This window comes from Pelmatolapia mariae, linkage group LG14 (genome assembly GCF_036321145.2).
Source record: "Pelmatolapia mariae isolate MD_Pm_ZW linkage group LG14, Pm_UMD_F_2, whole genome shotgun sequence".
Taxonomy (NCBI): domain Eukaryota; kingdom Metazoa; phylum Chordata; class Actinopteri; order Cichliformes; family Cichlidae; genus Pelmatolapia; species Pelmatolapia mariae.
In genome coordinates this window covers 10,084,898-10,110,598 of record NC_086239.1, presented here as the reverse complement: position 1 = coordinate 10,110,598, position 25,701 = coordinate 10,084,898, and the positions used below count along the sequence as shown (strand labels likewise).

General features: G+C 38.6%; 1 protein-coding gene and 1 long non-coding RNA gene across 2 annotated transcripts in view; both read left to right on the top strand.

Annotated features, from left to right (window-relative positions):
* Positions 1 to 25,701, top strand: part of lsamp (limbic system associated membrane protein) — a 443,552-nt gene that overhangs the window by 201,988 nt on the left and 215,863 nt on the right. The window lies entirely within an intron of this gene.
* LOC134641708 (uncharacterized) lies at positions 4,321 to 6,273 on the top strand. The gene is made up of 3 exons (XR_010095566.1): positions 4,321 to 4,748; positions 5,568 to 5,740; positions 6,061 to 6,273. It is a non-coding gene; the product is annotated as an uncharacterized LOC134641708 (long non-coding RNA).

The window sequence follows — 25,701 nt, the reverse complement described above, 5'->3', positions numbered from 1 at the left end:
AGTTGTAGTCTCCTGTTTCTTATCTTTTCTCTTTTCTTGCCCTTCTCCACAGAGTACTTTTACTCAATCTACTTCCCGTTGAAGCTCAACTTCTCTGAAAATCGTTAAATAGCTTGTAAAATGAGTTGCTGCGCTAAGTGAGAATAACAAGTTGTGCATCCACCTGGTTGTTTTGTAAAGCTGTGCTGATGGGAGGTAGAATAGATAAAATAGAAGAAAAAAAAAGTTTGTTACTGGCCAGGTGCTCGGTGTTACATCTCCCTAGCAACATTGCCTGCATAGACAAAACAAGGTTTGTTTTGCTGAGCCATGAGATGAAGAATAGTGCTGTCAATTGTTATCAGTCCAGTGGTGATCAGACCTCACGTGTAGCCGAAGCTGAATGCAGGTCACTGTCAGGGCACTGTCACTTCTGATTCATCACCAGAACCCCACAAAAAGATTTCAGATTTAGGTTTCTACATAGTGTTAATTTGTTCCCAAGAGCCTCGCTGCCAACAATGGTGGGTGAATGTTGGCAGTTATATCCCAGCAGAACTGCTGAATTAGTCTTCTTATTATCCTAGTAAAAAATCACCTCTTATTCTAGTTGTTAAGCCCAGGCCTTCTTGTTCCTTTAGAGCCACATTCAGAATATAAATAACTTTACATGTTTTTTGTTTAAATACTAATACAGTGTTTGAAGCATCTATGTCCCCCAAAAGGTTATTTATGAGTAATGACTACAGCCCCAAATATGGGGAAATAATAATGTTACTGATAAATACTATTATTGATATTAGCTTGTAATGAGAGATGGGCACCGGTGAGCCGTGGGGCAAATAATCAGAGGTGGAGTGTTGGGGCTTTGTCTCCTGAGTCTTAAACAATATTTTAATAGAATTTAAAAAAAACACACTTTGAAAGTTGTCTACTAATGAATGTTATCGTGCAACTGATTTTAATTTGGATTCGAAAGTATCTGGTCTTCGAAATTACAAATAGACACTTGGGGGGCTTTTACATCTCATTGCGAGAGGCAGGTGGTTCTCATCTCCATCTGTTTCAGCAAACAGGGTCAGTACTTCGGGTAATGATGACAAGACCAATATAATAAGGCATGAAAACTGACAAGCAAGAAGTCTTGTCTGCTCAATTTAACTACAGCAGCGTTGGTGTACTGATCTCTCACAGAACTTGTGGTTAAAAGAAAAAGCACCGTCAGATAAAAAGCAGCTAAACCTCTATTTGAATAAATGTTTGGGATTTATTTGTTTTCAGCTTAAAGTACTCAGCATAATTTTGTAGTTTAAGAGTTAAAGCTATATAAGCTGTGCTTTGGTGTTTCGTACCATAGCTGTTATAAACTCAGCCGTTCTTTATAAGAAAGTTCTGCTCCATTGAAAACTTCAGTGTGCAGCTCAATGACATTTGCTGATATTTTTGGACTGGCGAGGCCCTTTGTTCTCTTTTGTTCCCTTTTTTTCTCTCTCCAGACTAGTTGTGATGTTTGCAACAAAGAGAATTAAATATGAGTGACATGTTGGCCAAATATGAAGAGAACAAAGTGGGACAAAGAAATGCCATACAACCCATTAATTAAATTACCATAAAGCTCATTCAGTTCCTGCAGTATTTGGTTTGAATATTTTCTCTTTTTACCAGTTTAATAACTGAATCTGCTTTTAAGTTCAACTGGGTTTATTAGGGAGGGGCTGGAATGCACAAAAAACCCATGCATAAGTAAAAAAAGAAAAGAAGTCTTACTTATAAACAATTTTCACTTCCTCTGGTGGATTTGTTAACTTATGCCAGGATTAAGTCTGTTTGTGCTCAGAGTAGATTGGCAATGTGGTGTCAAAGTAAACCTTGAAGAGGAAAGTGTTCATTTTTATAAAGGCTTTGAGACCAATTTTAAAGAAGGACATGCTGTATATAATTATTGGTTTCTCTTCAGATTCTAGGCATTATCTGCCATTGATTTTCAGCTTTCTTTGTTGTTGATTGCTCATCTTTTCTTCCTTCACTGCAATCATTGGTTGCCTTTGTTACATTAAAAAACCGCACACGTTTTCTCCCCTGTCATGAGAAAAAAGCAGAGATATTCATCAATATGTTTTTACTCCACTTATTTGGTCTCCAAGCACAATTGCTGTGCATGGTTTTGTTTTAAATATTACGCCCAGTAAGACATGATGGTGATTAATTTAGTAGATCATTTATTTTGTATGTTCATTCATCCAAATTCATCCAAATGTATTTGCTAGACAAACTACACTGATATAACATGACTAGAATTGCAGTTGTTGTAAAAGGATGGTACACTATCTTTAAATTCTAAAGTTTTACGTATCAGGACATAAAGAAATCATATGGTTCTTAGTAGGTCTTCAAATTAGGTGGGTAAACTCTTAGATAAATTATTGAATGTGACATATTATGCTGTGTCATTATTTATTTAACAAAAATTAGGTCAAAATATAGTACACCCTTACTGCTTCCGTACAGATTAAGAGGGTAAGTAGTATCCAGATGCTGCTGATCAAATGTACTTGATTAATTGATGATCAGCAAATATGGGGAACTCTATAAAGGCAGTTTTGGCAGTTAGCTGTTCTGGAGCTGTCAGGTTTGTGTTAACACAATGCTAACGGGGAAAGACATCATCAATCATCTTAGAGCTCTTTTTGCTACCCATCAGTCTGGGAAGGGTTATAAGGCCATTTTCAAACAATTTGAAGTCCATCAATCTACTCCTGAGAAAGATTATAAGTGGAAAACAATCAAGACAGTTTCTAATCTTCTCAGAAGTGCATGTTCCAGCAAATTCTGAAATGCTCTGAAACGTTGGGAAAAAAACCAAGAGCTGCATCTCAAGCAGGTTAAATGTTAACCTTAGGAAAAGATTGTCTTGAGGGGTTGCCAGGAGAAAGCCTGTTCTCTGTAAAAAGAATATGACAGCATGGTTTACAAATTTGCAAACCTAAGCCTAAATAGTTCTGTGTTGAACAAAACACAAATCTTAGTAAATGGCCTGTATTTGTATAGCGCTTTACTTAGTCCCTAAGGACCCCAAAGCACTTTACACTACATTCAGACACTGGTGATGGCAAGCTACATTGTAGCCACAGCTACCCTGGGGCGCACTGACAGAGGCGAGGCTCTGACCACCACCAGTAGGCAAACATGGGGTTAGTATCTTGCCCAAGGATATTTGGCATGTAGACAGGAGGAGCCTGGGATCGAACCACCGACCTTCTGGTGAATAGGTGACTCACTCTACCACCTGAGCTACAGCCACCCCAGTCAGTGAAAGAGATGACAGTAAAGTGAAGATGTTTGACCATAATGCATAGCGTATATCAGCGCACACCTTTTACCCATTACCCTGCAATGTAACCCATTAACAGGTCATTTACGTATTCATTTTATACCTGTAGTGGCTTCAAGCAGCAATATGTATAAAATAGTAATTTAGTACAATCAAATCCTTTTTACGTCCTCATGTCACTTACATTCAAACTTACAGTCTTCACCCTAAATTAATAAAGACATAACTTTTTTTGTTTGTTTGCAAATTATGCAGCAGTTCACAAGAAGTGTTCATGAGTTGATTTTTGATATTTTTAATAATTTTCTATGTCCTGTTTCACTATGCGACCGAGTATTAGGGCCACATTAAGAAAAAATATATATTGTTGATCATTTTGAGAAAAAAGTCAAAATGTGGGGATTACCACTGTTGGTTCGTGACAGAATGCCACGGCTGCTATACCCTCTAAAAATACCTTGTTTGGATGAGTTGCTGAAACAAATTGATCAGCCATCTCATTATGGTGATCAATCCTAACATCCTCTTTACTATGGAGGACCACAAGAGCCACGCGCATCGAAATAAAAATTTCTGTGCTTTAATAATGAATTGTAGAATAAATTCTGCAATTGTAAATTCATTTTTGAATTCCAATTTAATAAACTGCATTTCAAAATCCTTTTTCCAATTGCATTTCAAAATCCTTTTTCCAATTGCACTTTAATAAACTGCATTTTAAAATCCTTTTTTCAGTTGCAATTTAATAAACTGCAGTTCAAAATCCTTTTTCCACTTGCAATTTAATAAACTGCAGTTCAAAATCCTTTTTCCACCTGCAATTTAATAAACTGCAGTTCTAAATCCTTTTTCCACTTGCAATTTAATAAACTGCAGTTCAAAATCCTTTTTCCACCTGCAATTTAATAAACTGCAGTTCAAAATCCTTTTTCCACTTGCACTTTAATAAACTGCAGTTCAAAATCCTTTTTCCACCTGCAATTTAATAAACTGCAGTTCAAAATCCTTTTTCCACTTGCAATTTAATAAACTGCAGTTCAAAATCCCTTTTCCACCTGCAATTTAATAAACTGCAGTTCAAAATCCATTTCCCTTTCCTGTTCGCTCCGGGATTAGCTGCTGGATTAGCTCCTGGATTAGCTGCTGGATTAGCTCTTCGATTAACAACTTGCTGGAGGCTATTCAAATTAGCCACACCGTGGGATGTAAGGAGCTCTCTGATTGGTTGGTCAGACACAGGCTGTCTGCCAGCCTGGATTTTTCTAGCTCATAGCTTCTCCCTGCTAAGAAGCGTGTGTGCTTGTACAAAGGCCGTTCAGCCTCGGGATTTACACTCGGCTCGACACGGATATGTGAAGAATGAAGGGACCCTGCAGCGAAACGGAGAGCCCAACCTCTGACTGAGTGCCTGTTTACGCAGTCTGACCACCTGTTGAAGGTAAGGTGCTAACGTGGCTAACGCTAGCATCACCGCACGTAGCCCCGTTATTTTAAGGTCATCTTAGCTAATGAAAGTTTTACGTCGCAGCTGTACGAGCTCGCTACGTGTTTTGTAAGCTGCTGTGCTCTTCACAAATAAAGCTGGAAGCAGCTCAGACTGTTAGAACCAGCACTGAGCCATGTTACATTTATACAGTGTTAGAGCAATGGCTGCAACCTACAGCCTTTAAACTAGCGATTACAATGCTGACAGTAAACTCGTCAGTCCAGATGTTACCACATTACTTTGTGATACTTGGAGTTAAAACAACTGAGACAGGCTGATTAAAATAACAGCTGTCAGTTCTCTCATTCCTTATATCAAGACTGGAGATCACACTACTGATTTCAGTTCATTTAATATGTGAGTGCACAGATTCATTCTCAACTGGACATAAATGATGATCAAAGGTTGTATATATGATGAATTCATCCAATCCCAGCCTCTAACACAGTGCGCTGAATCTTAGCTTTGAATGTCCAGTATATTCTAATCAGTGCAATGTAAGCATTCACTGAACCTACAGTATCTACACCTGTGTGGCAAATGTGTGGTAAAGATACAGATAATGAAATTTAATTATTAATACAATATACATCATGAAAAATGAAAGCTGAAATTGATTCAGTTTAGTACTTTTCTCTGTATGCTCTGTGATTATAAAGGCCTTAAATTCTGTGATATATACTGTAAATGATTTTCACAGAGGTCTTAAAGTAGTTAAATCACTGCTGATAGTCTGGTTGTTTGTATTTTCACATGTTTTTGTGTCTATAGGGCTATTTGATGACGATATGAACTCCTCTGGGAGATGAGGACACACCCACATCTGTTCCATACTGCAGCCATTGATGGTGTTACAGCTCTGAGGCAGCTTTGGGCCATCAGACGCACACACTGGAAAACCAGCACCTGGACTTCATGCAGGAGAGACGGCCTCAGTGATTTAGGTTCATAAGCAAGTTCAAACATTTCTGGCCTCTTATCACTTAGGTTTTTTAATCTCAAAAGTGAATGCATTTAAAGCAGGAACTGCACACCTAGCTGTCAAAAGTTTGGCAGCATGAGTAAAGTTTTGTAGGGTCCTTGTTAAAAATTCCACAAGCACCACATTTGTCATATATAGTTCATTTTGTACAGGACATTTTTGAAATTATAAACTATATATTCTAGTTGTCCACTTGTCAGTAATTTTTGAGTAAATGGATGTCACTGATAAATCAGTGGTGATTCACCTGCAAATGTTTTTAACAAACTTTGTTTTTTGTAGAATTAATCAGCAGCTGTGGAGAGATGCATTTGAATATCTTCTGGTTCCACTTTTCCTAACCTGGAAGCTGAGGATGGCTGATTTCTGACAGGGACACACACCTCAGCGCTTATCATGGGTGTTACATCCTCTGTGCCGCGATTCCAGAGAAAACGAGAGAGCAACGACCACTCATTAAGACCAGCCAGAAATCTGTCCTTTTCTGGCAGCTGTGGAAACTTCCAATAAGAAAGTTTGCATTCTTAGAACAATGCTGGGTCATGTGTGATGTGTCATCATATGAGGATATTACATTTTGCCTTAATTCTGCTCAATTAAGTGTTTTGATCGTTGATCCAGTATGGCAGCTTTGTATTGTGCTGCAAGTTAAAACCTATTGTCCTCATGAGCACAGCATCTAACAACTCTCCTTAAAAGAAAACGAATGACTTTAACTGGACACAATGGTTTCCAGTGGGAGATACATTCATCACTCATCCGTGACACTGGAGAAATCACCTGGGCCCTGTTTCAGAAAGCCGGTTTAGTGCAAACTCTGAGTAAGTATACCCTGAGTTAACGAAAACTCTGGGTTTTCGGTTTCACAAAGCGAGTTTAGATTAATTCTGAGTGAGTTACTATGACGACACACTCCGTGAAGCTAACCTGCCCCCTAGCAGGTTTACTTCAACTAACCCTGACTGTCTCCGCCTCTTTGTCGGAAACCTGACTGTAGGAAGTGTCAGACATGGCGTGCCCCTTCCTTGAAGAGCCAGTAGATGTTGAAGCCCAAATTCTCCGCAGAGCTCTCCGCCGGGAGAGAGTGATTAGAGCGCGTTTGGACATTTTATCATTCCCTGATGATTTTCTGTGTGAACGTTACTGTTTTTCAGCACAATCTATAATTTATTTGAATAACATCCTCAGGCCTTATATTGCTCATGTGAGACATGCGCGGACATTCTCTCAGTTCTGTACATATTATTTGTATTGCACTTCGTTTTTTTGCAAACAGGAGCTTTCTGTATAATACTGGTGACGCTGAGCACGTTTCCAAGGCTACCGTGTGTCGGGCAGTCAGGAATGTGACAGTTGCACTGAAACGTCTCCTGTACTCGTTTGTGGTGTTCCCCGGTCATAGACCCACAAGATTTATCAAAGAGGGATTCCACAAAATTGCAGGTATCAGGATGAACAAAACCTAATTCATGATGTGGTGATGCTTGAACGACTACTTAAATTTTACATTTATTTTCAGGGTTCCCAGGCGTGATTGGCTGTATAGATGGCACTCACATTCCAATCATTGCTCCTTCAGTAAATGAAGGAGACTATGTGAACAGGAAGTCTTTCCACAGCATTAATGTACAGGTACATAGTTCCCTGTAGCATTTCAAACTAACAAATTATTTCATTAAAGTAATGGAGTATAGTAATTAACCTCTTATGTAGGCACTTGTGTCTTGCGGGGTTATTGACTCAGAGGATGTCCCCGCAGAGATGCCTTCAGCCACAGAGCGCCCACTGTTTTGGCTGAGGGCCAACTGCTCCGCCTCTGTGAGTGGTGGTGGTGGAGGACCCCCACCTGTTTTTCGGGCCTTTTTTTCTGTTGGCTATAACGGGTCACATTTGAGCATACTGAGTAAGCAAATATGTACTTGTAATGTGCTCAGATAATTTCAATAAGTGCTTACAGAAAGAAAAATAATGTAGCCTCTAACTGCAATTGATTTACATAGGACAAACAGACCAAGCACTATGGCTCATAATACAATTACACCTGTTTGGACTATATTTTTATATTTCATTTTTACTTGCTGCCAGGAACGTTTGGGGCCTGTTGGGTTGCACCTGCGCTCACATCACATCACAAAATAAAATGTATAAAACAAAAAATAAAATGAAATATAATAAAATAACGTGTTAAATGGGTGGAAATCCCTAGATCAATGTTTGAATTAACACTCACGCATTGACTCTGTCGGCTATGTTTTGCCATGCATGCTCCCTTTCTTTTGCAGCTGAGGCTGTGTTACTTTTTTTCCGGAAAATTTGCATGTTATCGGCATATGCTGCCATCAGAATTTCGGCCTCAAGCGCTGTAAAATACATTGACCGCGCCTTCTTTCCCTCCGTCTCCATGGTGACTCGCTTAATCTGTGCTCCACTAATCAGGGCTTTATGTGCGTGCTTAACTTGGGGTTAAAGCAACTCCGGGTTGATTGAACTAATTGTTATCAGCCTTTCTGAAACCGAATATTCCGAGTTGGACAGTTCGGGGTTACTCAACCCTGAGTATCATTTTTAACTCTGAGTTTTCTAAACCGGCTTTCTGAAACAGGGCCCTGGATGAGTGATAAAACAATTTCCCATGGAAAATCCAGAGGAACTAAACTTTGTTGTTTCTCTGGGCTCAATTTCAGCTCTAGGAGCATCTCTCAGAAGAAAACATTTTGCCAATAATCAGATAAAAAGATTGTTGAACCAGGTGGTATTCTCTGGAGTTTAAGACCAAAACTGAACTCAGTGAAATGACATTAGACTGGAATTCATAAGATGAATAGAAATACTGCTGAAGCTGAATGATATATGTGTGTGTGTGTGTGAGAGAGAGAGAGAGAGAGAGAGAGAGCGAGCGAGCGCGAGCTTTGTTTTCTCCAATTCACCAGGTCTGTAAAGTTCAGTATGACTGTGGTACATGATACAAAAGAATAAATACAGAAGAATAACAACTTTATGTGAATAACTTTACTCTTCTTAAAAATAACTCATAAAACAAGTAAAAGTACAAATGTGTACAAGTTAGAGACTTCCTCAGTAAGTTTACACTCTTTTGGAGTGATTTTAATGGTGTGTTAAAGAAGAAAGAGATTAGAGGTAAAGTAGAGGATGCAGAGTCCATCATCACTGAGGCCGTCTCTCCTGCATGAAGTCCAGGTGCTGGTTTTCCAGTGTGTGCGTCTGATGGCCCAAAGCTGCCTCAGAGCTGTAACACCATCAATGGCTGCAGTATGGAACAGATGTGGGTGTGTCCTCATCTCCCAGAGGAGTTCATATCGTCATCAAATAGCCCTATAGACACAAAAACATGTGAAAATACAAACAACCAGACTATCAGCAGTGATTTAACTACTTTAAGACCTCTGTGAAAATCATTTACAGTATATATCACAGAATTTAAGGCCTTTATAATCACAGAGCATACAGAGAAAAGTACTAAACTGAATCAATTTCAGCTTTCATTTTTCATGATGTATATTGTATTAATAATTAAATTTCATTATCTGTATCTTTACCACACATTTACCACACAGGTGTAGATACTGTAGGTTCAGTGAATGCTTACATTGCACTGATTAGAATATACTGGACATTCAAAGCTAAGATTCAGCGCACTGTGTTAGAGGCTGGGATTGGATGAATTCATCATATATACAACCTTTGATCATCATTTATGTCCAGTTGAGAATGAATCTGTGCACTCACATATTAAATGAACTGAAATCAGTAGTGTGATCTCCAGTCTTGATATAAGGAATGAGAGAACTGACAGCTGTTATTTTAATCAGCCTGTCTCAGTTGTTTTAACTCCAAGTATCACAAAGTAATGTGGTAACATCTGGACTGACGAGTTTACTGTCAGCATTGTAATCGCTAGTTTAAAGGCTGTAGGTTGCAGCCATTGCTCTAACACTGTATAAATGTAACAGGCCTCAGTGCTGGTTCTAACAGTCTGAGCTGCTTCCAGCTTTATTTGTGAAGAGCACAGCAGCTTACAAAACACGTAGCGAGCTCGTACAGCTGCGACGTAAAACTTTCATTAGCTAAGATGACCTTAAAATAACGGGGCTACGTGCGGTGATGCTAGCGTTAGCCACGTTAGCACCTTACCTTCAACAGGTGGTCAGACTGCGTAAACAAGTACTCAGTCAGAGGTTGGGCTCTCCGTTTCGCTGCAGGGTCCCTTCATTCTTCACATATCCGTGTCGAGCCGAGTGTAAATCCCGAGGCTGAACGGCCTTTGTACAAGCACACACGCTTCTTAGCAGGGAGAAGCTATGAGCTAGAAAAATCCAGGCTGGCAGACAGCCTGTGTCTGACCAACCAATCAGAGAGCTCCTTACATCCCACGGTGTGGCTAATTTGAATAGCCTCCAGCAAGTTGTTAATCGAAGAGCTAATCCAGCAGCTAATCCAGGAGCTAATCCAGCAGCTAATCCCGGAGCGAACAGGAAAGGGAAATGGATTTTGAACTGCAGTTTATTAAATTGCAGGTGGAAAAGGGATTTTGAACTGCAGTTTATTAAATTGCAAGTGGAAAAAGGATTTTGAACTGCAGTTTATTAAATTGCAGGTGGAAAAAGGATTTTGAACTGCAGTTTATTAAAGTGCAAGTGGAAAAAGGATTTTGAACTGCAGTTTATTAAATTGCAGGTGGAAAAAGGATTTTGAACTGCAGTTTATTAAATTGCAAGTGGAAAAAGGATTTAGAACTGCAGTTTATTAAATTGCAGGTGGAAAAAGGATTTTGAACTGCAGTTTATTAAATTGCAAGTGGAAAAAGGATTTTGAACTGCAGTTTATTAAATTGCAACTGAAAAAAGGATTTTAAAATGCAGTTTATTAAAGTGCAATTGGAAAAAGGATTTTGAAATGCAATTGGAAAAAGGATTTTGAAATGCAGTTTATTAAATTGGAATTCAAAAATGAATTTACAATTGCAGAATTTATTCTACAATTCATTATTAAAGCACAGAAATTTTTATTTCGATGCGCGTGGCTCTTGTGGTCCTCCATACTTTACTGCACGGGTACTGAACCATCGATAACCTTGCATCTGTCCATTATAACCCATCCCCTTTTGTGCAAATCCACTCTTCCACATTTGTGTGTTTTTCCATCTGACCAGATTCCGATTTTTTCAACGTCCTTATACTGATGATCACAGTGTATTTATGTGCTGAAAGAGAAATCATTTCCTTCCTTGTTACTAAAACTGATTCTGAAGTACAATTTCACTAACTCAGAGGGTAAAGCGGCCGGGGCAATTTGTCTTGAAACAGCAACTGTAATTACTGCATTTCGTCTTTTTTCTCAAAAAGTATTTTGACTTTTTTTCTCGAAATAGAATTATGACTTTAATCTCGAAATTTCGACTTTATTCTCAAAATGGTCTATAACATTCTTTCTTGGTATGGCCTTGATACTCCTTCGCATGGACACTTTATTTCTACAAATAATATGTAGGTTGACGGAAATGTTCAACAGAGAAGTTTTGATGATTATTTTGCTTGCTGTTATTTTAATTTCTGAAAGAAAAAAAAACTTGAATAACTAAATTTGTCATTGGCACTAAAAAGGCTGACTAAGAAGTGCAGCACGGATTTAAAAATGTCTTTGTTCAGTCCTTTTTTTTTTTGCTGCGCTTTGTCAGAGGAAATCGGTTCTTTCAGTTATTGTCCAGTCTTTTTCCAAAGACATTATTACCAAGAGTGAGATGGTTGCACATCTATCTTTGGCATTGTGATTATTTAATAATTTAGTTTTGAGCATCAGCCAGTTGCAGACAGACACAAATGTGGGAAAAGTTAGACAACTCACAGCTTTGTAGCAGCAAAGTAATAAATCAAGCAACCATCAAAACAGCACCTACTCACATCTAATGAATCACCACTGGAAGATTTCCTAATCCCAGTGTAACAGAATACAGCATGCAATAATGATAAATGGCATTTCTACACTAAGGGTTTTTGTTGGATTCACAGTCAGTTATTGTAACCCCATTCATTTCAGCATCAGAACAAAGCAATATAGAGAGGCGGTCTAATACATCAGATACTGTACTATTTCCATATGTAGCATTACTCTGCCTCATTTTCACTTCTTCTTAAAGACCTGTTTTAACTTGAGAGCCTGACAGTTCTGTGTCATGCTCTTAAAATTGCCTTTCTGTTTGAGCAGTGTGTCATAATTTGTCTTATCTGAATAAAGAGTCTACTTCACAGTCGTAACCCCCGCCTGCTGTGAAAGAAAAAGACTTTCAGCAATGCTTTCAAATGGCATTGGTATAAAAATAGATCCAAAGATTTGGTTGGTTGTCAGGTCGTTTGTTACAGCTTGATACTAATCTCTTTAAAATATTAAAGATTGTGTATTTTCTATCCTCACAATATCACTTATTTTATTAAAAAAAACAAAAACAGGCCAGTACCAATCCTTCAACTCGCTCCATTTTATAGTGTTAAATCAAGTTGATGTTTGAGGCACTTATTTTGATTTAACAGTCATTGTAGTTTATTGCTTAAACCCCATCATTTGGATAAGAGACAGTGAAAGCTTTATTAAAATGATAAGGCACCAACTAAAGCAGAGGATATAATATAAAGCACAGACAGTACTTCTGCCAACATGAGCAAAGTCTTTTTGAAACATGACCAACGTGGAACACTTGGAGACTGAATTGTTGGAGACAGTTTTAGCTGCAATCCCAAAGCTTGATCCCTACAGAGTGAGACATTTTTGGCTTGTTCTAAAGACTCTAGATGTTCAGAAGTTTCCATTTCACGATCAATTCTTGTACCATTAGAGAAAATAACACAGGCTGCACAGTACTTGATATTCTTTTTCATGTCTTCTACGCAGAGGTGGGAAGTAATCAAGTACAAATAGTTTACTTGAATCTATATACTTGTCTATATACTATACTGTGGGGCTGCACAGCGTCAACATGTTAGCGCGGTTAGCTCGTTAATGCGTTGACGCCGCCCCGTGCGTGCAGCCCCACACACGGGGAGATCCGCGCTAACTCGCTGACAGGGATTTGCCGCGTTAATGTGGTTATGGCGTTAACGTCATTTTAACAAGATTAAGCACTACTTTGTACAAACATTTTTAGTAGACTTGTCCTTCAAGGAGCAACTTTTTACTTTCTTACTTTGAGTACTTTTCACAACCTGTATTTTTTACACTTTTCCTTGAGTAAAAAAAGTTACTTTTACCTAAGTGAAGAAAGTTTGTACTTTTGCCACCTCTGCTCCTAAGAGTAAGTCAGAAAAGAAAGGAATGACTACAGAAGTTAAACTGACCTTATTAACAGTCCTCGCTGTACCGTACAATACATGCTGATAGAACTTGATTAATTGGATAATTGCATCCTAAGGAAATGTAAATGACACTGACTGATAATAACTGACCTAAAGATGAAAAGTCACCATTAAATCTCATGCTGTACAAAGGATTCCTCTTCAGCTTGAAGTGGACAGTTTTTTCCGATTAGCTTCTTTTTTTTAAAAAAAATGTATCTTTGTTTAGTTTTAGTTTTTGTTGTTGTTTTTACAAAGGTTTTTTTTTTTTTTTTTTTTTTTTTACATACTCTATGACATTCTAGTTTTTTGTATTTTTTGATCTACTCAAGAGCTGCCAGTCTAGAGCTGATCATCAACATTAAACAATCAAATCTGTCTTTTGGAGTCTGTGTTTTGGATGTGAGTTATGAAGTCTCTACCTGACTTAACTGGGGTTAAACTCTGGTGATAACATAAAGTGGTTTTTGTCCTCATAATGAATATTAAGAATTGTGCTTTGAGTCTCAGACTAGAAAGTATAACTGGCAATTTTCTGAAGATCTTTTGAAAACTTCACATTTCACTAACACCTAACACCTCTGCTGATGCATTTTATATCAGCGTGTTTAAATTTATGTTCATTGTGCAGTTTATTTTGCCCACTGGATGCTTGGAGAAAATCTTGTGACTGACTTTGAGAGAGAAGCCAGAAATACAAGACAGACTTGAAGAACAGACCGTCAGTGGCATTTTTATTTATTTTTTTATCTGTATGAAAATTACTCAAAAGTCTTGTTCATCATATTGCACATCAGCCTGTTTGTGTCTTTATTTTGTTAGCTCAATGATTTAGGTTTTTTATGTTGTCCGCATGTTTATTGCACAATGCATTATCATTGTAAGCACTGAAACAGCCAGAAGGTGCCTGCTAAAATGACCAGAATTTAATAATTTTCCTTATGAATAGCACTGACACAATATTCTGCCTGATATCTTATGATGCTTTGGACGTGTCAGGCTGATCTGGTAGATCCAGGTAATTCAGACTAACCTTGCAGTAGATGACAGGCAGTGCACTGACTATAGTTTGGCTGGTAGCAAGGGGCAGCAGAGCCCTGCTTGTATAATATTAATTGTTGTTGCAGTCCATCAGCTGCACTGTCCTCCTTATCCCACTGTGCATGTGTCCTCGGACTCTGTAAAAGGGCTCAATAGCAACAAGAGCTTGTTTACATCAATCACATGTTCCAGCAGGACTGTTTTGCTTGTTGGCTGAAGTACAGCAGGATTAAATGATCAATTTCTATGATTATATGCTACTAATCTGAAGAGGTGGTGCTGCTAACCAGGTCCTGTTAAGACCAAGTTACTAAGCTTGAGTTGCAACTGTCAGGAAAATAATTTCTCACAATTTGATTTCGAGCATTCTTTTCTTTTTTCAACTGTTTTGGGGTCTGTTTGCTCAGACTCTGTCATACTCTGTCTCCTGATTCTGATTGAATCATGAAATATTGATTCCCCCAGTCTAAGAAAGAAAGAATAGAGTCAGGGGCCAGTGGAGCAGTGTGTGTGTGTGTGTGTCCATGTACGTCCTTCATTTGTGTATGCTGAAGCTTTTGTTGCAATCAATGTTGAGATTTCTGCTAAAAGTGCAAAAACTGAGTGACAATATACTGCCATGGAAGGACTGCCCACACTATAATCTAATAGAGCAATAACACACAGGAATTTATGCTGCAAGACTCAAATAATAACTGATAGATTTGGTGAAATTAAACCCTCAGTGAGCCCTTTAGACTGATGAAGTTTAGTTCTTTGGTCTGTATAATGTGTCATATCTATGGTAGGAACTCAAGTAAGAAATAAATAAATACATAAAAGATTTTTAAAAAAAGATCAGTCACATTTATATTTATACATAAAATAATTTATGTTATCTTCTTCAAAGTAATTCATTTTGTAGTGTCTTAAATTTCTTCAAAACAGTGAGCATCTCTGGGATTAAATTGGTGGGATTAAATTAGGACTCTGCCAGTCACAATTCAAGATACAACAAGAAGCAGCATAGCCTTCTTTCACCATTTCTATCCTATATAAGCAAAAAAGTAAACTAAACTTGGTTTCGCAAAGCTGATTTAATTGAAAAGGTGATTTTCAGTTAATCTCTGTACTTAATTTACACATTACATTAAGTGTACTAATGTAACATAAGTGTAATTCCATCAATACTGAAAATTTAAGCCAGTTATAAGAACAGTACTAAATGCATCAGCAGTGTTGTAACTAGGGTAAAAAAAAATGTTCTCTCAAACTCTGAAAACCAGAATATTAACATCTATAAAGACTTTACAAAGCCACATTTTAAACAAATTTTCAGAAATTAGAACATTCTTTTCCAGATGTCATCTCATGCATACACTTAAACTAGCACTACCCTTAAAATCGCTACCGTTAGTGTATGCCAAACATTACCAGATATGATTCTTGGTGGGTATTCATGTTCTACTCTATTCTGCTAGTATGGAAAGGAACACCTCTGGACAAGCTGAAACTGGTGCTTAAAGCTCATTATTATTTACCCATTTTAGTCCAGTAATAAAAATGAATACTTACCACTGGTACTGACACTGACTAAAACCTGCGTCCTGTTTAGTGTGAGTGATGAGCAGCTCGTCACATGTCTTCACACTGGTTGGACCTAAGCTAGGAAATACTTCAGCTGCTAAGTTCATCCTTGTCGACAAAAAGCACTGGCTTGTTTCAGCCAGCGCAGTGTGGCCAATGAATTCCCCTGACACAACAAATTGATTCAGCCACACAGAGCACATCTGCTTACTCTCACTGTGAGATGATTGGGACCTGAAGTCTCCTACATTGCTTTGTGATTTAGTCTAATATGAGTGTACTTCAGTACAAACCTCTTTGCTGGAGCACCTGTCAATTGCAGGGAGACGTACCTTCTGGGACTGCCATTAACAAAATGTCAAATTGACGCTTTGGGAGTGAGAACGTGTTGCAAATTGAACACTGACCTGGCAGTATGAAATGCCAAGTTTTAGCTTACAAATCAGTGTAATCTATCACTTACCTGTGATATACATGGTTTACTATGGTGAGGTCAGTGTTCACATGCCTGTACAGTATATGTTTCTTTCTCTTTTATTAGAAGCTGCTGAAATGTAGGTGATGCTTCCTGCAGATAAATGTGCAGACTAGTGCGTCATCATGAGCGCACAGGACTGTGCGATCCATGCCCTTTGCTAACTGCCTAACTAGAGTGCTACACTGCACTGCTACTCTTCTGCACCAGACCTGTGCATCTGTTCCATTTGTCTATGTGTGTTTCCACCCCGGGACTCACCTCTGGCTCCAAACCATAACAGACGGCTCTGGGTCATTATGGCAGGTAGAGGAATGACAAGTAATGCAGTGATGGATTATAGTTGGTGTCAAAGCTGGTGTGTCTACATATTTGTCTGTGTGAATCAGGTCACCTCTAGTCCCTCCTGACTTTCCTCAGTTTCCTCTAAACCTCATTTCTCCTCCCTTTCTGTCCCTTCTTCACCTCCTTCTCAGCATCTCTGAAAAAGGTTATTATCACAGCATGAGAAGCCACAACGCTTTTAAAGTCAGGAATTCACACACTGCACATATTTGAATATATGCTGAATAAGTCTAAGATATTACACATTTTGTCCTGTCTTATCATAGTTATACCAGCTTTAAAAAACAACTAAAAAGTAGAAAACTAAATTAAATCAGTGAATAAACTTTATTGAACTTTAGTTGTATATTTGTTTACAGTTGAAGTGTGCAAACATAACTTATCGATCTAAAGCATAGAAGTTAGACTGCAGAAGGCCTTTTATTGTTCAGCTTTGTCTTCTGTGATCAGCAGTGTGTACCGAGGCTGTGAGTGTGAACTTCTTTTTCACACTGCTGATCTTAATCTGCTTTTGTTTTGCTCTATTGGCGGATATGCATGCAGGTCACTGCCCTCTGGGACGATAACTTGAACTACAGGAATCAGTAAATGAAACCATTTTGGAGGTCAATGACTTCTATTATTGCATGTTATACAGTTTTGCTCATCTTAAGTGATTTACTTAACAATAGCCAGAAATGCTGGAAAGCTGCAACATAAGCAAGATGTATAGTCACTTGAGCATTGTACGTTGTCTTACTAGTTTTTTCCAAAAGACATCTAAAAGACTCTGCTCAGGTCTGCAAAAACATTGATTAAATCAAGAGGAACATGAACGAAAAGTATGGGGAGGGAAGAAAGAGTTCAAATAAATTAATAACAACCAGAAGTTTACTGCAAAAGCCACCCAGGAGTTTGTCAAGTCAAAGAATGGGTTATTCTTCAACAGCCAAGTCTATCACCTGATACCAGTTAAACAGAGCATGATTTTCAGTTACTGTAGGGGTGAAACTGAAGGCAAAGAGACACACAAACAAGTGAGAGTTCTAGACTTCAGACAGTCATAGACTGCAAAAGACTCATCATTTTTATTTTAACTTGAGTAAAGACCTTTAATAAGTACTTTTATCAAACTATTTTTAACACAAGTATCTGTACTTTTGTGAAGAATGTACTTTTGCCATCACCCGTCCATTCCCATGCTGGTCCAAGTTATTTGTGCTGATTCGCTGTGTTTGGTATTCTGCAAACATGGTGCTGTGCATTGGAACTACACATCCTTACTTCTCATCTGTCCAAAGAACATTGTTCAAAAAGTCTTGTGTTTTTGTTCAGATGCAACTTAAATTAAATTTCTGTGAGCGTTGCGTGTTCTAGAGTGGATTTCCTGGGACGTCCATTAATGGGAGGATTGTGGCATTTTGTTAGCACACAGTCCAGCAAACTGCCAAAACCACTGCTTTTAAAGAGCTGCTTACACTCGCATTATCAATTCATAAAGTACATTTGATCATCTGCACCTAGCTGCTACTTAACCTCTTCTTGTGGAAGCACTTCATTTTTCAGAGAATTGCATATGTCAGACAGAATCCCTGTTTTTGTGGGGAGAGATGTTTCAGTCAGGCAGCTGGGATGATGATTATGAGTGTGCAGATCACTGAGTGGAGTGTGGGTCATCTTCAGATTTTTGTTATATAATGTAACACATACTGGGCTGAGAAGGTGCATAAAAAATAAACCATGTGAAATTTTATTTTAGCCAATTATATATATTATATATATTTACTGTAAGAGAAAAACAGCAGGAACACGCACATGGCTCAGTCAGACACCAAGGACTGACTGGCCCATTGGATGGTCAGCACTGATATCAAATGTAGAGAAAAAATGGATTCATACTCCTTTGTAATTTCTGCTTGAGACTGGAAGCTTTGCTCGTTCCCTTGTGAGTCTATATGTGTGTGTATACTCAAATGGGGTCACCAATTTGTCACATCCTGTCCCTCCTCTCCCGTCATTTTTACTTTGGTATGTTCTGCTTTTCACGCTGAATGCTGAGCTGACAGTGTTCTGTATAGATTTGCAAAAATATGAACCTCACAAGTGAGCAGCCTGCTGCCTTCAGTGCTCTGGTTGAAATATTAATTTTTTTATGACACAAGCATACATACAGTTCGAAGAGAAAAAAAAATAAAGAAAAGCAAAAAATGACCAAAAAACAATTAAATTAAAAGCTGTCATTAAGAAAAAGCACTGTTCCATTATGGTTTGCATTCAGATTTGTTCAGGGTATACAGTGTGTCACTCTGGTGGGTATTTCTGTATCCATTGTTTGGTTTGTTTACGTGTGACTGGGTTGCACCAGCTACACATGAATATATTGCAAACAGTGTGATGTCCTTACCACAGCGAGGCGATGGATGTCCAATTCACTGTACAGTACATAACAATACTTCTTTGCTTTATAGTCGAGGCTTTATAGTGACTCAAGCTGCCAAAACTAAAAGTAGCATACATCCTATCCTTTTTTTTAGCAACTGTGATTGGATATTATTTTAGCAAATTGCTGAAAAGTTGAATAGTGCGTTACTTTTGTCGTTTCTTGGATCTTTTTGACTGCATTCCCTTATAACCGACATGAATTCATCTCCTCTGGGTCGGCCTTTGAAGCCTGCAGAGCCGTGATATTTAAAAGCATCAACTCCTGGGTAGACTACACTTGAGTGAGATGTGCGCAGAATAAATCTTTGGGAGAAAGTTCACCGCGGTACACCAATTATGATTACATTATTATGCTCCGTGGGAAAGAGTGGAAGTGTTTTGTCATTACATCAGGACATATTTCATTTTGTGTGAACTTTAAAGTAATGCAGACTGTGAACTGGAACGGAGCGCCGATCTGTTGGAAGAGAAAAATTGCACTTTGTGCTACGCCAAGGCCAGCAGAGAGAAGGAGTAAATTAGCAGCTGAACGTAATGTGCTTTAATGGTACTTAATATAATATACACCTGTTTGTTGTAAGAGCTTTAATAATGGCCCGTGTTATTATATAGATCTTATTTTATTGCAGCTATTAGTTTATAAGTTTAACAAGAGTAGGATCTCGTGGGAATAGTTTACGACATGAAAGAAACTACAGCCATGTTTGAAGACAGTTAACAATACAAAGACAGACATGGCAGTGTGAGCGGGTGTTTGTCTTCTCAGCCCAGTATGTGTTGCAATTACAGCTGCCGGTCTTTTAGGGTATGTCTCTACCAGCTTTGCATATCTAGAGACTGAAATCCTTGCCCATTCTTCTTTGCAAAACAGCTCCAGCTCAGTCAGATTAGATGGACAGCGTTTGTGAACAGCAGTTTTCAGATCTTGCCACAGATTCTTGATTGGATTTAGATCTGGACTTTGACTGGGCCATTCTAACACATGGATATGTTTTGTATTAAACCATTCCATTGTTGCCCTGGCTTTACGTTTAGGGTCGTTGTCCTGCTGGAAGGTGAACCTCCGCCCCAGTCTCAAGTCTTTTGCAGACTCCAAGAGGTTTTCTTCCAAGATTGCCCTGTATTTGGCTCCATCCATCTTCCCATCAACTCTGACCAGCTTCCCTGTCCCTGCTGAAGAGAAGCACCCCCAGAGCATGATGCTGCCACCACCATATTTGACAGTGGGGATGGTGTGTTCAGAGTGATGTGCAGTGTTAGTTTTCCGCCACACAGAGCGTTTTGCTTTTTGGCCAAAAAGTTCCATTTTGGTCTCATCTGACCAGAGCATCTTCTTCCACATGTTTGCTGTGTCCCCCACATGGCTTGTGGCAAACTGCAAACAGGACTTCTTATGGTTTTCTGTTAAAAATGGCTTTCTTCTTGCCACTCTTCCATAAAGGCCAACTTTGTGCAGTGCACGACTAATAGTTGTCCTATGGACAGATTCCCCCACCTGAGCTGTAGATCTCTGCAGCTCGTCCAGAGTCACCATGGGCCTCTTGGCTGCATTTCTGATCAGCGCTCTCCTTGTTGGGCCTGTGAGTTTAGGTGGACGGCCTTGTCTTGGTAGGTTTACAGTTGTGCCATACTCCTTCCATTTCTGAATGATCACTTGAACAGTGCTCCGTGGGATGTTCAAGGCTTGGGAAATCTTTTTGTACCCTAAGCCTGCTTTAAATTTCTCAATAACTTTATCCCTGACCTGTCTGGTGTGTTCTTTGGACTTCGTGGTGTTGTTGCTCCAAATATTCTCTTAGACAACCTCTGAGGCCGTCACAGAGCAGCTGTATTTGTACTGACATTAGATTACACACAGGTGCACTCTATTTAGTCATTAGCACTCATCAGGCAATGTCTACGGGCAACTGACTGCACTCAGACCAAAGGGGGCTGAATAATTACGCACACCCCACTTTTCAGTTATTTATTTGAAAAAAATGTTTGGAATCATGTATGATTTTTGTTCCACTTCTCACGTGTACACCACTTTGTATTGGTCCTTCACGTGGAATTCCAATAAAATTGATTCATGTTTGTGGCTGTAATGTGACAAAATGTGGAAAAGTTCAAGGGGGCCGAATACTTTTGCAAGCTACTGTATTTAATGCGGTGCTATAGACTGTCTGAACATGATCACAGAGGTATGCAGTTCTAGAATGATTTTATAGTAAATTGGTTTCTGTGAGAACATTAACCTGACGTTCCCTGAGGCCTATATGTAAAACAGGACTCCCTTGTACATTAAGCTTCTTGCATCATAAGCTGATATATTGAAACGATGAAGAGCCCTTGGGTGCTGTATGGTATATTGTACCCAGAGGGCCCAGGCTTGTCATTCCATTTACCCTGCAATTCACTGTGGAGAGAGACACGCACACACAGACACACACAAAGAGAGATTAATTTCTGTCAATGCAGGTTTAGAAGGAGATTCTAGTTTCATCTATATTATTAGGTATGAAATGAGGCTGTTATCCCCGTTTCCCTTTAACACCTCATAAGAACTAAGTCATTCACAGTTTTTATGTCGGGCTGTTATTGACTTCTGTAGCTTGTGACATTTCTTTCTCCTTTAATTATTTACTCTGCCCTTTAGCCTCTTGCCATTGCCTGTGCCTCATTACGAACCACGCAGATTAAAACTTCTGACTGTGTTGATGAAGAAGACGATAAGCTTGGAAGGGAAAATGGCCACGTTGACGAAGATGAAAAGACAAAAAATGTGACTCATGGAGGAAAAGAACGTTGGGAAAAGAAGACAAGGGTTTGCCACAGGGGAGGGGTAAAATGAGAAATCTGCAACAGCTGGGTGAAATTACTGTGCCTTCTTGTCCATAACCTGCTAATTAAGAGAACAGAGGGAGAATGCATATTAGAGGGGCGGGCCTGGAGACAGGCCTGTGGCTCTCTAGTCCTCGGGGAGAACCTCATCCAGGGAATTGCTGTGTTCATACAAAGCAGTGAGGGAGTCTACATTATTCATCTCCGGAAGTAAGATGCGGCAAGGCAGCGAGGGAAAGGGATGGAGTAAAACAGCAGTGGGAGTGAAGTGATAAAATATGGTGTTTAAAATCTGCATGTATGATTTTGGGCCCATGCTTTCTTTGTTTATCCAGTTGTTGTTTAGCTAAGGCTTCTGGGTAAATCCTAATGAGAGGGGGGTTTGGGGGGGATTTTTGTTTGTTTTTTTGCTATTTTACATACTTACCCATGGATCAAACCCTTCTCAGCAGCACAGACTCTCAGCCCGTCCAGCTACCAATTGCATGCAATTTACCAGGCCTTTTAGCTTTTAATGGTTCTTCTCTGCTGTGGCAGCTTAGAGTAAAAATAACAGGACTGCAAGAACACGCTCGCTTCTACAAGGCGTTAAAAAAAACAAAAAAAGCAGATTTCTCACATCAGATGTTTATCTCTTGGCTTACAGCAGATGTTGTTAATTTGAAATGAATACATTTTAGGCCATAGAAATCATTATCCATCAAAGCATGAACACATCAGTAGGATCTTGTGTCTGGCAGGTGTTTAACTTACTCGTTAGATGTTCCTCTTAGCCTTCAGTACTTTTAAATGAAGCTCTCGGAGTCCTATCAGTTGCTCTGTCAAAAATGCGCCTCTGGTTATTGTGGGAATGATAGATGCATTAATCTTAGCGGGGGGTTCCTGGAAGAGGAAAGTCGAATGTACTGAGATCCACCCTGCAAATTAGTGCACATGGAGTTTACAAGGAATGTCTGGGGGGAAAAAAACATTCTTTACCGGAAAAGTTGCACAATAAACTGCAAAAACACTCATCGTAAATCTGCCTACCGCCATGTTAAATTATACTCATTAAGCATAAATTCATTTTGTTTCATTGTTTCCTGATACAGACGGACGGTGAAAAAAGACCAAAGCTTTGACATGTAACAGATCAAAATGTCTATAGGGGGGATTTTTGTTCTCAAGCCTGTTTATTTAACTGTGAGTTTATTACTGATGCATAGAAAAAGCAAAGATGTTACCTCATTAAATGAGAACCTGTGGTGCTTTTTATTGAAGCTATTCTGATGCAGCTGAAGTTTAATTTAATCATTTGATCAAATCAAGTTATGACTTTAAACCCAACACACTGTCATCCTCTCCAGGGTGTAGCCCACCTTTTCCAGCCCTGCGTCTCTAAACTGGATAAACCATAAACATTGGATGGATGGATTCTGAACCTGTGTTCATTAGTCACTTTTATTTTTCACAATTATTTTTCTATAGATGCTAAGTTTTCAACAAATTCATGGACACTAACATTTTACAAGTCAGTGTCTTATCATTCAGATAAGACACTGACTAAGAAAGAACAGCCAATAGAGAGAACTTTTGAATTGTTTTAGTAATCACCTAGCCTGTGCAAACCATCATTTCTAAGTAATTTCTAAGTATGGATTTATTTTCATATACTTTAACCTTTCCACTACATGTCCGACCTTCACTGTGGATGAACTGGAAAAAGTGTTTTGCACAATATATCTGTGTGACTACCACCAGGTCTTTGTTTTAGTTTGTTAAGTAATGTTTTATTAAAATGAATGTAGAAAAACTTACAGGCTTGTCAAACAAAGAGTTACCTCTGTGGAATATGGACCGATATCTCGGTCCTGTATTAATTGTTTGGAAACACTGAACAATGAAATGAATTATATTTTTTTAAAAACGAAAAAAGTTTTGGTTTAACGGATGGAACTTAAATATCACGAGAACTTAATAAGTCAAACTAGCTTTCTGTCATGATGTCTGGCATTTCCCTACAGTTCAAAAAATTCAATTAAAAAAAACTTTATCTAAATGTGGCAATTTCACACCAGTGAATTTAATTCATGTAGATAGTCCTGAAAGACAATTGGTGTGTGGAACAGTGCAAACTTAGAAAGTCACAATTAGTCAGCCATCTTTTTTTTAAATGCTTCCCATAACTGAGAGGATGAAATGTAAACAACATCACGAGAGAAGCGTAGTTACAGGATGGTTCCACACTCATAGAGTTGCTTTGTGTTTGCAAGGACAAGCCTATTCGATCCATCAAAGTGGACATCCTTGCAGGTCTGCTAAGAATTCATCTTGTTACCCGGTAGGCTTTCACCTTGAACATTACATCTGCAGCTAAACCAGTCCTCTCCAGCAAGGTCTCTCTGTGTGCCTGAACTCTCTAATAGAACTAAATAGTGAGAGAAGGGATGACCCTCAGGGGCCAACTCAGACCAATTCTTTTGCAAGAAGATTGAAGAGATGCTGTGTGTATGCGCATGTGTGCACGTCTGTGTGTGTGTGTGTGTATGTGTGTGTGTGATCACCTCCAGTAGATGAGATGGATAATGTACTGAAAGCTGAGGTCAAACTTGATGCACAGATGTGGAATTGGAAGAGAGGAGGGATGACACAAAAATAGTCTGAGATAGTTGCTGAAACAAACCACAGGGTATATTTCAAGAATTGTAATAATGCAAATGTGCTTTGGTTCACTTTCTTTCATATAAATCCACTGCATGTTTATGTAGGATTCACCCTTAACTTTGAATTTTTTAACCTGAGATTTTTGCTGACCAGTACACTTTGTATTGGAGCTTTGAATGAAATGAACCAGCTCAAAGTCAGAAGCGATTGCTCAGTGCGAAGGAGCCAGAAACAATGCAAGCAGCACCATCCTGCATAATATAACTCGGAACAATAGTGCTGGTTGGGAATATGTGCACTTTATACTTCTGGTTCAGGTCATTTTTGCACTCAGTTCACTTTTTTTTTGCACATAAAGCCTGCATGACAAAAAAAATTATAATCCACAGGAGGAAAATTACATTGTTATAGAAAAAATATCTGGTTTTAGCTACTTTCCTGTTTGTGAGGCACCATGAAGTGTACCTTGGGAGTATAACAGCATTTGGCAAAGCACATATTGCTGAGAAGTCTGAAGCGAAAAGGAAAACCTAATAAATAACTGAAATACATTTTTGATTGTGATATAATGCAAAGAAAATACAGTCACTCAAAAAAACCCTGAAATTCAACAGCATTCAAGCAGAAGGAGAATATCCAAAACTCCGTTATGAAAAAGTTATAGATGCCATTAAAGTTTAATAAAAACAGAGGGCAGTGGTTTCCTATATTTAATGGAATATAGAAACACGGCAACATACTGAACTTTAAAGGGGAAGGCTTTTAATGCTTTTTAATGTTTTGTTATATGTGTAATAAATGCTAATTTTTGTTTTTATTGCTAACAGTTAATTTGGCATCACATCATCCTTTATAATCGCTCTCATACTGTTTGGTATGCATGGTAAAGTTTTAGCTTGCACTCTCCAAATTTTTATTGATATTACATTGTAAAAATGAAATTATACACTGAAACTGGTTACTCTTCAATTCACACGTTCATATCATAGGAAACTCCTAGGTGATGCGCCAGTGTAATGTCTGCAAACTTTATCAAAGAAAACGCCCTTCATTAGCTAGCCATCCATTTTTAATTCCCATAGAAAACAGCATTACAGCTGCTGCTGCTCAACATCTGCTCACCTGCATAACAACACACATGCCAGATGAATCTTTGTCAAGGTTACATTTTTGGCTTTTAACCAGGCTTTTGGGATATGTTCTGATGCGTGATGTGTTCTTTGAAGTGTGTTTTGTGTTATGTAAAGAGGTTCTGGCAATCTTTGC